Source organism: Labrus mixtus, chromosome 24, assembly GCF_963584025.1.
Source record: "Labrus mixtus chromosome 24, fLabMix1.1, whole genome shotgun sequence".
Classification (NCBI taxonomy): domain Eukaryota; kingdom Metazoa; phylum Chordata; class Actinopteri; order Labriformes; family Labridae; genus Labrus; species Labrus mixtus.
In genome coordinates, this window is record NC_083635.1 from 5534146 (window position 1) to 5548804 (window position 14659).

General features: G+C 37.4%; 2 long non-coding RNA genes across 2 annotated transcripts in view; both read left to right on the plus strand.

Moving 5' to 3' along the window:
* Positions 1-14659, plus strand: part of LOC132959745 (uncharacterized) — a 65092-nt gene that overhangs the window by 13006 nt on the left and 37427 nt on the right. The window lies entirely within an intron of this gene.
* Positions 9540-11096, plus strand: LOC132959553 (uncharacterized). Its single transcript, XR_009667032.1, has 4 exons — positions 9540-9620; positions 9847-10032; positions 10694-10771; positions 11025-11096. It is a non-coding gene; the product is annotated as an uncharacterized LOC132959553 (long non-coding RNA).

The window sequence follows — 14659 nt, forward strand, 5'->3', positions numbered from 1 at the left end:
CTTTGTACAGGTGTGTGCAGGTGTTTCCTCGCTCTGTGCTGTAGCTCTGAGGTAAAATGATTTTCTAAACATTACTGTTCACAGAGCTCAGAGATTAAATGTTCATCTTGATAAAGTAATATGAATAAACTTCATTTATTTTATTTAAAAGTAAAAGCTCTTCATCCAGCTTTCTGTATTTAACTTACTCAAAGAAACAGCAGTCTGATTAATTTATTATTTAAGTGCAGTAACCAACAACTAACCACCAGAGGGCGCCCTCTCTATATAAAGTGATTTATAAACGATATAATGTATTTATTTTAAACCTTTAACTTTAATTAGAGTCTTTGTGACAGTTAATTTTGTAAGTCAATAAAGTAATTTGATATTTAACATTACATCATTGTATGGTAAATTATTTATATTAAAGCTGCATTTTTACCTTTTTAGTTAATTAAATTAGTTTTTTAGTTTTTCTTCATGAAAATACCACAAACCTTTTTATTGATTGAATTGAAATGATCAATTTGATTAAATCTGCTTATTTGATTAGGATTCAAATATTTGATATAAGAGTACATCTTACAGCTCAATGAGATAGTTCAGATTAAACACATAAATTAAAAGGAAACATTTACAAGTTAAAAAGGTTGTTTAAAAATTCTTCTTCCTTGCCTTGATTTTATTAACTTTCATATGCTCATAACTTCTTCACCTACCTGATGTGCTCCATTATATTAAGTTCATTGATAATATCACAGATCAATTACAACTCTGAATATATATTATATATATATGTATAGAGCAGTTTCTTTCCCCCCAAAGCTCGATCAGGTTAAAGGTAAACAAACTTGTAGAATTTATAATATAAGATAAATCTGTTAAGATGTTTCTTAAGACCTTATACTTCATGTTTCTATATTATATTCTACATTTAAAATTTGAATTTAAGTTTGTTTCAGTCTCATCCAAAAGCCTTAAAGTGAAGTTAAACACAGATAATTTACAGTGAATGATGAAACTCAGGTTTATTCCAATCATCACAATGTTGTATAATCACAAACATTTTCTGAGTTTTATTAACTTGATGAACTAAAATTAGTTTTTCTTCTCCAACAGGAACTCTGTCGACGTCTTCCAGGAGGATCCCCCGTCGGTGGCCGTCTTCCTGCTCAGGTAGGAGACTCAATGCTTTCTTAATGTTTTATTATGTTCCAGGTTTTAGGTCTTGTAGATGTTTAGACTCAGTTATTTTAATCATTTGACTTCATCCTTTTTGATCAGCTAGAAGTCGATTTAGAGTTGAGGAACATCAGGTGTTTAATGTAAAACTACATTATTATTTTTTAATCTATTAGGTATCGTTAGTCGACAGCTTATGTTAGCTACATAGCGTTATGTGTTTTTGTATGTTGATGTTAAAGCTGATTTAAGGAGTTATGACCTCCTTTAGACATGGACATCCAGTGCTGGTATTACTTCCTGATCTAACGTTATCCTGAAGGTAGCATCAGTGTCCTGAATGTTAAAGTGAACTATTTTCCCTGAAAATGATTTGAATCACTTCTCCTTTGACGGGTTAAAGAGAGTTTAACTTTTAACAGGACACTGATGCTGCCTACATCAGGAAGTAATACCAGCGCTGTATGTCCATGTCTAAAGGAGGTCATAACTCCTTAAATCTGCTCAACACACAAAACTGATAACACTTTGTAGCTAACATCAGCTGTTGACATCGATAAGACCTAAAACCTGGAACATAATAAAACAACATTAAGAAAGCTTTGAGCTCCTACCCAATGGGGCTGGAGGATAGTGGGGGTAGTAGTGTAGTAACCCCCTCACCTGTGACACCTTATTGTATTGTGCTGATGTAACGTGTCATCATGAGGTCATCATGTCTGTTCAATATTTTATTGTAATAAAACTACTGCTGTGTCCATTTTGGCACATTTCTTTAGAGTGCTACTCACACGTTTAGCTGTGTTGCACATTCCATGAATGCACGATGCTTACAAGTTATACCTCGTTGTAAAGGTGACCGATCAGGCTTTCCAACGATATAAAATACAACACCAATTAGTATTATTAAAGAAATAATTGACAAAATAATGTTTCCAAACTTTTTGAGGAGTTTATTTCCAACAGTTATCAAAGCCACAGAAATCCTTCAGAATCAGCTTTATTGGACAGGTATGCTTCAACACACGAGGAATTTTACTTTAGTAAACTGAGCTCTCTTTGTACAAAGGTATAATATTAAATATCAACAATAAACTAATAAACAAAGACTAATATGTACAAGGCTAAATAGGATAGTGGTGCAGTGGTGAGTAGTGCAAAGATGGTTAAGTAAACATGAGGTCGTCCTTCATTTTAGAGTTGTTGCAGGACGTGTCAAACTGGCTCAAAGTAAGTGACAAAGGAAGGATATCACATGAAACAAGGTTTAAAAGGAAGTCAATTTATTATCAAATAATCATAATTATGTAAATCAGTCATGAATGCAATGTGTGGATGAGTGTAGTGTTGTAAAGTGTGAACAAAAGCAAACCAGTTGGTGGAGGCCTGGGAGAAAGAGAGGGGAGACACGTTAGACTGGAAGCCACTTATAAGCAGAGTCCTGATGGACTCAGGTGTACCCAGGTGGACTAACGGCCTTCCTGACTCCACCTGCTGTCTGCCAAGCCAGGAAGACAAACAAATGCAGACTTGAACAAAACAACACACAGATCCAGCATGAGAAACATAGTCTGCATCTGGCTATGTGGCTCAGGAGATAGATGGAGGACTTGGAGTCTGGAGGTCGTGGGTTCGAATCTTATCAGGACTCAGTGAATTTTAAAGGTGTCGGTCCTAAATGAAAGACTCAAGAGGAGAAACATTGTGAAACACCTGTCAGTATGGATCCACAGGAAAGACACACACACACAATTATCTTAAAGGTGTTGGTCCAAAGGAAAGACTCAAGAGATCTGAGAAACATAGTCAAGCATCTGTCTCTGTGGCTCAAGAGATAGAAGGAGGACTTAGAGTCCAGAGGTGGTGGGTTCGAATCCTATCTGGACTCAGTGAATTTTAAAGTCTAACATCTGAAATGATGAAGATAAATACGCCCGGAGCACATGTCATAGTATGAAGGTATCGGTAGTGTAGTGGATAAGATTGCGGTTTCTGAGCTCTGTAGATGGTGAGCATAGGTTCAAATCCCACTGTGTCTGGTGATGGAGGATTGGAATCTTATCAGGCAAATTTTAAAGTCAAAATCTGAAATGACGATGATAAATACGCCCGGAACACATCACCAAGTATGAAGGGACCGGTGGCTGAGTGGAATCGTCCTTGCATCTGCAATGGATAGATGTTGGTTCGAGTCCAGCCTCCACGGCATCTGTTCCCGGAACTGCTAGGGTGGCAAAAGTATCTGAAGTTTTGAGAGTGTTGAACAAAAGTTAGTTACATGTGTTGGCTCCCCCTGGTGTTTTGTGAGTAACACAAGTACAGGGTCATGAAAAAGAAGATCAAGTGTGTCTGAAGTTTTGTGAACATGTCAGACCCTTTTTTTTAAAAGTGTTGGATGACTTAATGTACTAAATATAGTGTACTAACCTAAATTCATTAATCATCCATTGTTCCCACCATGACATAATATTTTATTTATTATATATACATATGGTCAATCATATATTAGGATAATATGGTTCAAAGTTAAAAGGAGCATCAGTGAAGTCACTAGAGACACTGTTTACATGATATGTGAACACCAAGAACACCTCTCCTCTCTCTGGATCATTCAGGGAACAGGAAGTTATAAAGGAAACAGGAAGTTGACAGTTCTTTCTTCAATCTGCACACAGCAACAGAAATGTAAGTTCATTTACTGAAGTTAAGGTTTAGCATTAGCATGTAGCTTAGCATTAGCAACAACTTGTATTAGTTTATTGTTTGGATTTATATAGAACTTTGGTAATGACTAAACTTCTTGTGTCTTGTAGTTTTCACTCCTTCAATCTGGTGAAGAAATCAGAAGAGGAGATCATCTCTTTGCTCCCTTCAGGTGCAGCTCCTGAAATTCAAACACAAAGTTTACATTTAGTTTGGACCAACAAAGACAAAGTTTACATTTAGTTTGGACCAACAAACACAAAGTTTACATTTAGTTTGGACAGACAAAGACAAAGTTTACATTTAGTTTGGACAGACAAAGACAAAGTCTACATTTAGTTTGGACAGACAAAGACAAAGAGGTTCCTCATTGAACACATGTGAGTATGTAGAAATGAAAAGGTCTGGTATCATCTATCTTTTATTTTTTTCAAAGTCAACTTAAATGTCAATTTCAAAATATGCCAGACATACAGTGGAATCGAAATTGCGTTTGTCTCCGTCCCGTGGTGCAGTACAACCAAAATAAGGTAAAATAAGATACATAATATTTACAGTAATACATTCTAAATTGTGCAAAAAGTACAAAATGGTAAATAAAATTAAATGTAAAGAAAAAGTAAACTTGTGCAGTAAAGTGATTGTACTTTTGAGATGTTAGCTTCAGAGTTATTAGTCCAGAGTTCTGTAAACTTGTGTATCTGTAGAGAGGAGGTTCAAAATGTTTGATTTGAAATAAAAACTGTTTTTTTAAGTTGTTCAAGCTGTTTCAATCGTTTTCTTTGGCATGTCATGACTGACTGTGTGTGTGGATTATTAAAGTCTGTTAGTCAAACATCACTCACCAAACTCATCATACTGAAGGTGTACGGCTGCAGAGAGACGACAGACACGGCGGCTACATGCTAATGCTAAGCTACATGCTAATGCTAAGCCACGTGGTATGCTACATCAGATGCAATACGTCACAAATTATAACAAGGCTAATGTTAAGATACATGCTAATGCTAAGCTACATGCTAATGCTAAGCCACGTGGTATGCTACATCAGATGCAATACGTCACAAATTATAACAAGGTTAATGTTAAGCTACATGCTTATGTTAAGCTACATGCTAATGCTAAACCTTAACTTCAGTAAAGGAACTTACATTTCTGTTGCTGCCTGCTGTGAGCAGATTAAAGAAAGAACCCTCAACTTCCTGTTTCCTTTATAACTTCCTGTTGATAAATCCAGAGCACTTCCTGTTGATAAATCCAGAGCACTTCCTGTTAATAACCAGAGCACTTCCTGTTGATAAATCCAGAGCTACAGATTCACAGATATAAGAAGGCCGATGAGTTCAGACGTTCAGAAACAAAGCTACATGGACAGACAGGTGATCATTCATTTGATTTTGTCTGGTTGTGTTGGATGGATGTTTCTTGATCTTTCACTGAGTCCATTTGAACTTGTGATCTGTTGGTTTGGTGACCTCAGCATCGTTAACAAAAAAAGGCCAATCAGAGTCCACAGTTTGAAGGTCTCGGTCTGGGACTAGAAGGAAAAAACATGAAATAACTTCAGTCCCCGGTTACGACCACAACCTTCCCGGTGTTAAGTGAGTAAAAGGTCCCCTGCACACACACATATTTGTGACTCTGTGTGGTCTTAGTGTGGTCTTGACTACAACACTAAGCTGAGTTCAGACAACGAGGACCAAAAGCTGTTGGGTTTTTAAATGACGTGACACTTTAAATGGGGGGATGAAATACTCAGCACAGCCTCCTGAAGGCCCTTCAGATCCTCTGATCTGATCCTCTGATCATTCAGCAGTCTAGACAGAAAATGTGGATGACTTGAGGACACACATACTAATGAATAATGGAGATGTGATGTGTTAGCTGGTACATACATGAGCTTCTGTAGTGTTGCATCTTTCTCCAGCTGTCTGTCATGAGTCTGCTCCAGTAACAGGCCCTGGTTGAAACAAAAAGGAGGAAAATAAAATGTATAATGTGGCCAGAGTTAATGTTGCTGTCTGCTTGAGTGTATGAAATCTGGCACTTCTAATTGAAGTAGTTTATGATTGTAAATGAATGAGCTCGTCCATCATCCTCTGCTGGTCTTGGATCTGGTCTCTGAGGCGGCTGAGCTGCTTGTGGTGAGCTGGCTCTCCAGCTGCTCCTCCAGAGTTTTGTGGAGATGTATAAACGGATTTGTGTCCTCACCTCGATGTCCTCGTCTCCATCATGTCTCCTTGTCATTGGCCTGAATGTTTGTGTGGGCGTCGGCCTGCGTGCTCTCCAGCTGTTTGCTGCGGTTCACCAGAGACTTGACCTCAGACTTGATCTTGATGTAGAGCCGAGCTACGGTGAACTCCTCCTCCACCGCTGAGCCGTTCCCCTTTGACTCTGAGGACTGAGGATGAGAGGGAGGTTACAGACGTTGAGAGTGTGAAAGATGTGTGTGTGTATATAAATGTGTGTGTCCGTTCTCACAGCTCACAGACATCACTGGTACTGCTACGAGAGTAGGACCAGACACACACACACACACACACACACACACACACACACACACACACACACACACACACACACACACACACACACACACACACACACACACACACACTCACACAAAACAGTCTGTATGTTTCTGCAGAACTCAAGATGAACACTTTCTCCTAAAACATATCTGTACCGTCTTGTGCTCGTCTGCCAGCTGCAGGTTGGTCTGATCTCTCTCCTCCACCTCTTGGCTCTTCTGGTCGTAGTTGACGGCGAGCTCCTCCAGCGCCTGCAGCACCTCCTTCACCTCCTCCTTGGCCAGCTGGTTCTCCGTTTGCAGCCGGCACAGCTCCTCCTGGGAGGGACGTGGGGTCAGAGTGAGTTCATGCAAAAATGATCATCCTTATGAAATCCATGTTTAAATGAAAATACTTGATATTTCTTTTGTATTTCATAGGCTGAGAGACAAACCTCCTCTGGTCCATCTTCTGCTCCTTCAGTTTGTCAGCCAGACTCTGTTGGTTGATCTCATCATCCTGTGAATTATTACAAGAAAAGGACATCAAGTAATAATAATTAAATGAATAATAATAATTGAGAAAATGAAAGTATTTGTATTTAGTTTGAATCTTTAAGCAGGTTGTCTTCTAATGTTGTGTCTTGTCTTTGACTTTAGTCTATTCTTGTCTTCCAGCTGTTTGTACAGGTTGCTGATGTCCTCCTCGTATTTGCTCCGCTCGTGGCAACAATATTATTTGACTTTTCTTTTACAAAGGTAAGAAGTATTTTCAGTTGAAAAAAACAGTTAGTTCAATTAAAATGAGTAATGTATCAGAATGTATCATTTACTTTTCACGTATTGTACAATCCTGTAAATGAGCCATAGATGCTCCTAAAGTAAAAGTCTGTGATATTCTGTGATCACAGACTGTGATATTATCAATGAACTTAATATTATGTTTGAATGTTAATGGAGCACATAAGGTAGGTGAAGAAGACTTATGAGCATATGAAAGCAACCTTTTTAACTTGTAAATGTTTCCTTTTAATTTATGTGTTTAATCTGAACTATCTCAATGAGCTGTAAAATGTAAAATCAAATATTTTAATCCTAATCAAAAAAAGCAGTTCAATCAAATTAATCATTTCAATTCAATCAATAAAAAGGTTTGTGGTATTTTCATTAGAAAACCAAAGGAAAATAAACTAATTAAATTGATTAAAAGTTTGAAAAGTAAAATGAAGGAAAAGGTCTAAAGTAAAAATGCAGCTTTAATATAAATAATTCATCAAACAATGATGTAAGACTCTAATTAAAGTTAAAGGTTTAAAATAAATGCATTATATCGTTTATAAATCACTTTATATAGAGAGGGCGCCCTCTGGTGGTCAGTTGTTGGTTACTGCACTTAAATAATAAATGAATCAGACTGCTGTTTCTTTGAGTAAATTAAACACAGAAGGCTGGATGAAGAGATTGTTGTCTTAGTTTACCTGTTAGCTTTTTTGGTTACTTGTTAGCTGTTGTTTTATTTACCTTTTAGCTGTTGTTTTATTTACCTGTTAGCTGTTGTCTTGGTTACCTTTTAGCTGTTGTTTTATTTACCTTTTAGCTGTTGTCTTGGTTACTTGTTAGCTGTTGTTTTATTTACCTTTTAGCTGTTGTTTTATTTACCTTTTAGCTGTTGTCTAGTCTTTAATGTTTGTTGTTTTTATCTTTCAGCTGTAGTTTTGTTTAGTTATAGATTTAGTTTAAAGTTGTATTGTCCGTTTTCTTTGATTTGTGTGTTGGATGAAACTTACTTAACTTACTAAATATAATGTACTAAATATAATTTACTTAATATAATTTACTAAATATAATTTACTTACTAACTTTTTTTTTTTAAACAACATACTAACCTAAATTCATTAATGGTCCATTGTTCATGACATAAGATTTTATTTATTATATAAAATAATATAAACTATGGATCATCAGTGAAGTCACTAGAGACACTGTTTACATGATATGTGAATAAATATGTGATAAAAGAAACTATTTATGTAGAAATGTCACTGTCTGCCTCTCCTCTCTCTGGATCTAGGTCATTGCTGAGTCCAGCCAGTGAGGCTCCAAACCTCCATGGAAATGTGAACAAAATGAGAGAAGATGCTGGTTTGAGGCGAACACACACAGACTGCACTGATGGTGAGAACTGGACGCAGATATCCATTTTAAAACCTGCAGGTTAGCGTGTGTTGTGGGTGCGAGCTGAACTGTACCTGTAGGTCTGTCTTGATGAGCGAGGCTCCTGCTTGGACCAGATAATGACAGATAGTTCTTTGACACAGGGACGCAGCTCGGTGAAGGACCGTCTCCCCCCTGGTCAACAGAAGAGAGAGAGAGAGACAACATCACCCGAGGAACAGACATCAACGGTGTCTGCTGCTTCTTTTGGTGTCTTGTGTTTATGATGGCACATATATCATCACATATAGACCGAACAGAGATCAGAGCACAGATACAGACACAGCATCATCATCCACACTCCGTTAACATTTAAATAAAGTGTTTAGCATTTTAAAAACCTCATGGTTTCAGTTCAATGTTAGATGTTTTCAAGCACAAATAGAATCTGTACTTACTGCAGTTTTTCTGTAACGACTAAAAACTACTTAAAAGGCAGGGTTGGTGATTTTCTCCAGATCCACTTTTTAAGATTGTGGTTGAAATTGTCTTTTGGTCCTGACAATGAAAGCAATGAGCTGAGGTCTGCTTCTGGGTGCAGACGGAGCACTGAGGGAATACTACTTTTAGAAAATGATCAACCCTGCCTTTAACCCAGACAAGACTCTCTCTTACCTGCTTTTAGTAAAGTGTCTTGAGATAACATTTGTATTGAGTTGGCGCTCTACAAAATAAAGATTGATTGAACTGACTTATTGTTTTACAAGCCTGTCATTGAAAGTTTCCCATTTATTCAAACACTAGAATACAGAAAGAAAAAAACTACATATTCCTATTTTGAATAAAACTACATACATACCTATGATGAAAAGAACCCACATACATTCATTAATGGTAAATAAAACAACTACTAAGGATTCTTTTAATGAGCTACATCTGGTTATTTGGTATACTCTTAAAGGTACAGGTAAAGGTACTGCTACAGGAAGTGACTGTTCAAACAGGAAGTGCCCTGCCTATAAAGGAAGCAGGAAGTTGAGGGTTCCTTCTTTAATCTTCAAGACTGCACACAGCAGGCAGCAACAGAAATGTAAGTTCCTTCACTTTACTTAAGTTAAGGTTTAGCATGTAGCTTAACATTAGCCTTGTTATAATTTGTTGCGTATTGCATTTGATTGATGTAACCTAACATGTGGCTTAGCATTAGCATGTAGCTTAGCATTAGTAACAACTAAGCTTTCTTTTGTCCTGTATTAGTTTATTGTTTATTGTAGAACTTTGGTCATGACTAAACTAAATGTTCTTGTGTCTTGTAGTTTTCACTCCTTCTTCAATCTGGTGAATAAATGAAAAGAGGAGTTTGTCTGACTGTCAACCTACGTGCACCAAACAGGTGGAGGACTGTACACACACCTGTGGAGGATGTAGAGGACCATCTCTTTACTTCCTGCACTGGCAGCGTGATGACGTCACCTGCAGCCGGACGAGTCGAGTGACGTGAGGTCGGCTCCCTTCAGGTGGTGCGGTGGCTCCCTCCTTCAGGTCCGGCGGTTCCCTTCTGGTGCGGTGGCTCCCTTCAGGTGCGGCGGCGGCTCCCTCCTTCAGGTGCGGCGGCGGCTCCCTCCTTCAGGTGCGGCGGCGGCTCCCTCCTTCAGGTGCGGCGGTGGCTCCCTCCTCCAGGTGCGGTGGCTCCCTCCTTCAGATGCGGCGGTGGCTCCCTCCTCCAGGTGCGGTGGCTCCCTTCAGGTGGTGCGGCGGCTCCCTTCGGGTGGTGCGGCGGCTCCCTTCGGGTGGTGCGGCGGCTCCCTTCGGGTGGTGCGGTGTGAAGGTCTGAAACTGTCACTCACCTTCTTTAAGTCTTTGTTCTTCACACACTCAACCAGCAGCTCTACAGAGAGAATGTTAAAAATGTTTGATTTGCATTTTAATTAAAAATAGAAACTGTTTTCAGTTTGTTCAAGCTGTTTCAATCGTCTTGTTTAATGTTAATGATTTTCTATTAGGAAACATGCTTATTGCTTAATATTAACTTTCATTCATCAGTCCATTTTTATTCACTCATCTCCAAATCACAAGGAAAGTTATCTCCAGACACTGTACAATAACAAACATTTGGTACGTTTAAACTAATTGTGATGTGTTTTTTGTTTAAAACACTTTTAGGGGCAGCCTGACCAAAACAAGATGAAGAGCTGTTAACATGTATGCTACACCACGCTGCCTCACCTGCTTCAACATCTGGTGAGTATTTTTCTTGGTTATTGTTTTTATTTTAACTGTTTGAGTCAGTCATATTCTTTTAAATTTTAATCTTAACTCTCCTTGATGTAGATGTAGCGATTCTCTTGACCTAATTAAATGATTAAAAATTACTATCAGAATGGCCCGTTTACTTTTCACGTATTGTACAATCCTAGCTGTAAATGACCCATAGATGCAACCTGAACTGAACTTTAAACCCTGATGTCTTTGTTTCTTGTGTCTGATATTCCAGGTGTTTCCTCGCTCTGAGAACTCTGATCTGTGCTGCAGCTGGAAGGATTTTCTTTGGATTAAAGTTTACCTGTTAACTAACTTGTAGCTTTTCTGTGCAGATTTCTTGTCTGTTTTCTCTTTGCCACTTTCATAATAAATAAAATATTAAACTCTTAATTTGTCTCATGTTTGTGTTGTCAGCATCTTTAATTCCTAAAGTTTTGTTGTAGTTGTTTCCTCCTTTGTCACACACAGCTGTGAACTTGTTTGAATATTTTATTATAAAATTTAATGTAATTAAAGACTACAATAAACATGTTTCCTCAAACAGACATGAAAGCTGTAAACTACTATAAATAAAACACAGCTGGCAGATAACCAGAACCTGATCACAGATGTAACACATCTCTCTCCTCCACAGGTACAGAAGTCACTCTGATGCAGAATGAACACAGCAGTAGTTTTATTACAATAAAATATTGAACAGACATGAACTGTGTTTTTTCTATACATCAGCACAATACAATAAGGCGTCACAGACGTCCCCATTGGGTAGGAGCTCAATGCTTTCTTAATGTTGTTTTATTATGTTCCAGGTTTAGGTCGTATAGATGTTTAGACTCAGTTATTTTAATCATTTCATCCTTTTTGTAGTGGAGGAACATCAGGTGTTTAATTAAATAAGGATTATAAAAATGTAGTATTTCATTAAACACCTGATGATCCTCCAAAAAGGATGAAATGATTAAAATAACTGAGTCTAAACATCTATAAGACCTAAAACCTGGAACATAATAAAACAACATCAAGAAAGCATTGAGTCTCCTACCTGAGCAGGAAGACGGCCACCGACAGGGGATCCTCCTGGAAGACGTCAACAGAGTTCCTGTTGGAGAAGAAAAACTAATTTTAGTTCATCAAGTTAATAAAACTCAGAAAATGTTTGTGATTATTCAACATTGTGATGATTGGAATAAACCTGAGTTTCATCATTCACTGTAAATTATCTATGTTTAACTTCACTTTAAGGGTTTTCTATGAGACTGAAGCAAACTTAAATTCAAAGTTTAAATGTAGAATATAATATAGAAACATGAAGTATAAGGCCTTAAGAAACATCTTTACCATACATTAACTGTCACAAGAACAAAAACTTTAATTAAAGTTAAAGGTTTAAAATAAATACATTATATCGTTTATAAATCACTTTATATAGAGAGGGCGCCCTCTGGTGGTTAGTTGTTGGTTACTGCACTTAAATAATAAATTAATCAGACTGCTGTTTCTTTGAGTAAATTAAACACAGAAAGCTGGATGAAGAGCTTTTACTTTTTAAATTAAATAAATTAAGTTTATTCATATTACTTTATCAAGATGAACATTTAATCTCTGAGCTCTGTGAACAGTAATGTTTACAAATTAATTTGACCTCGGATTAACTAATTTACATATTAGTCAATCAACTTAAATTGAGGTTATTGTTTTATTTCAACTCTTCAATCTGATATTAGTTTAAATTATAAGTTTTGTTTTAAAAGTGGCTTTACTTTTACCCGGTGTTTAAACAATTAGTTTAACAGGAGAAAACAAGTTCAAAGGTTACCTTCATAATATTGATAAATGTTATCATCATCTTACTTTGACGATGTTTCCGCTTAACAAACATTTAGCATGAGCATTAGCCCACGTGTTAGCATTAGCATACAGCCCCACGTGTTTCTATTTTGTGTCTTTTCACACAAAACTTTGAATGACTCACTGAGTATCTAGACTTCATCTTTCCTTCCCCGGCTCCTTCTTCTTCCACCGCTTTGATCGACAGCCAGGCTGCCCGCGGTCCGCACCGCTTACCTGGTCGAAACAATGATATACACACCTGAGAACACCTGAACACACCTGGGCGTGATTACCGGAAGCTTCGACCGGAAGTGTCGCAGAAAGTTTCTATGGAAGAAATGAAAAAGTTATAAATAAGAGGACACATAAACAAGACTAAGTCAAAAATCAAATGTTTTATTGATAAAACATATTTCTTAATGTAATTTACTTGTTTTTATGTTTTTTTTTAACTTTGAACTCTTGGTAACCAAGCAACATGAGGAAGTCAAACTCGGGTCACCATGGTAACATTAACCGCTCCACTGTTTTCCGGCCTTTAGGACACTGACTGAATTCTTACCCACAGATAAATTCACTGCTTAATGATGTTTACCTCCAGTTTCTCTCTTCCTTTCCCTCTCGTTCTCCAAAGTGTCTAAGAAGCAGATAAATGAAGACACGGGATGAGTGAAAACTTTGTACGGAAGCTCCGAAGTTAGTTTGAGATACTAATGTGTAAAGATGGAGTTTAAAGGTGAAACTGCGCCCTCCTGTGGTCACACTGTGAATTACTGCATTTGGATTTTTTCTTTTCACCTTTCTTGTTCTAGATACAACAAATTCAAACTGCTTTCTTTGTTTTATTTCTTTATAAATAAATGTGACTTGACTTAATCACAGATAACATATTTTTTTAATTATAAAGCAACTGTTTACTGCTTATGTTAATTAAAATCCATTGTCTGTTAATCACACATGCATGTTAGTCTCTCAAAGAATCTGAAGTGTAACTTCATTGATTGCATATTCTTGTGTACGTTGGAGCATTTCACTACTGAGGAAGAAAGCAGATTGTGTTCCCATGACATATTAGGCAATATATTTTTCTTATTTTCTTATTAGTGGTAGATAATTAAAGACTACAATAAACAAGTTTCCTCAAAATCAAAGAAAACAGACAATGAAAGCTGTAAACTACTATAACTAAATAAAACACAGATAAGGGTTTTTGTTTTGAATCCATGTCTTTTTAAGCCTTTTCTGCCTCGTAATTATCGGGCAAAAATATAAATTCTTTGACTTCCAAGTAGAGTGAATGTAATCACTCAAATGTGTCTAGAAGGTGACTGGTTACTGCACTGACCTGTATCTAACTTAAAAGTAGTGAGGGTCTTTACCACACCTCTAAGAGCAGATAAAATGATCATCAGAGTTCAACCACTGATGAAACAAAGACACTGAAAGAGAGTACAGAAAGAAGACTTGGATGAAATGAAGAAACTTCTCAGTTGACAGTTTTGGTCTCACTCCAAGTCTGCACTCAGAAAGAAGAAAAGCAGAGCAGAATTGATTTGCTTTCTTCAGAAGAGGAAAAAGAAAAGAGAGTGTTGCTTACAATCAGAGGACAGGTTATTCTGTCTTAGTCTGTCTTAGACAGACCCCTTTAAAAGACAGACTAAAGGGGTTTCACACTTGCAGAAAACTCCTGATATTTGCAGGAGGAGCTGTATGTGTGAATGCAAACGGACACATTTTTCGTTTGGACTTCACCCAGAGTTTCTCCTGCCAGAACCCTACTGTAGTATTCTTTTCAACAGTTAGTCAGAGTGAGCTGATGTGAGAACGCAGCAGAATATTATCTGGAATATTCACCTCGGGCCAATGGGAGGGGGAGTGACGTTTATATCCTGTGACTGCTGCTCGACCACAGACTGTCTGCACGCCACCTCTACCATCTCCGTGCTCTAATGAACCTGCTGCTGCATGTTTCCTGTTCTTCAGTTTGTTCTTCTCCACTCTTTAGTTCAGATTGTGATTCTGTTCAACTACACGTAG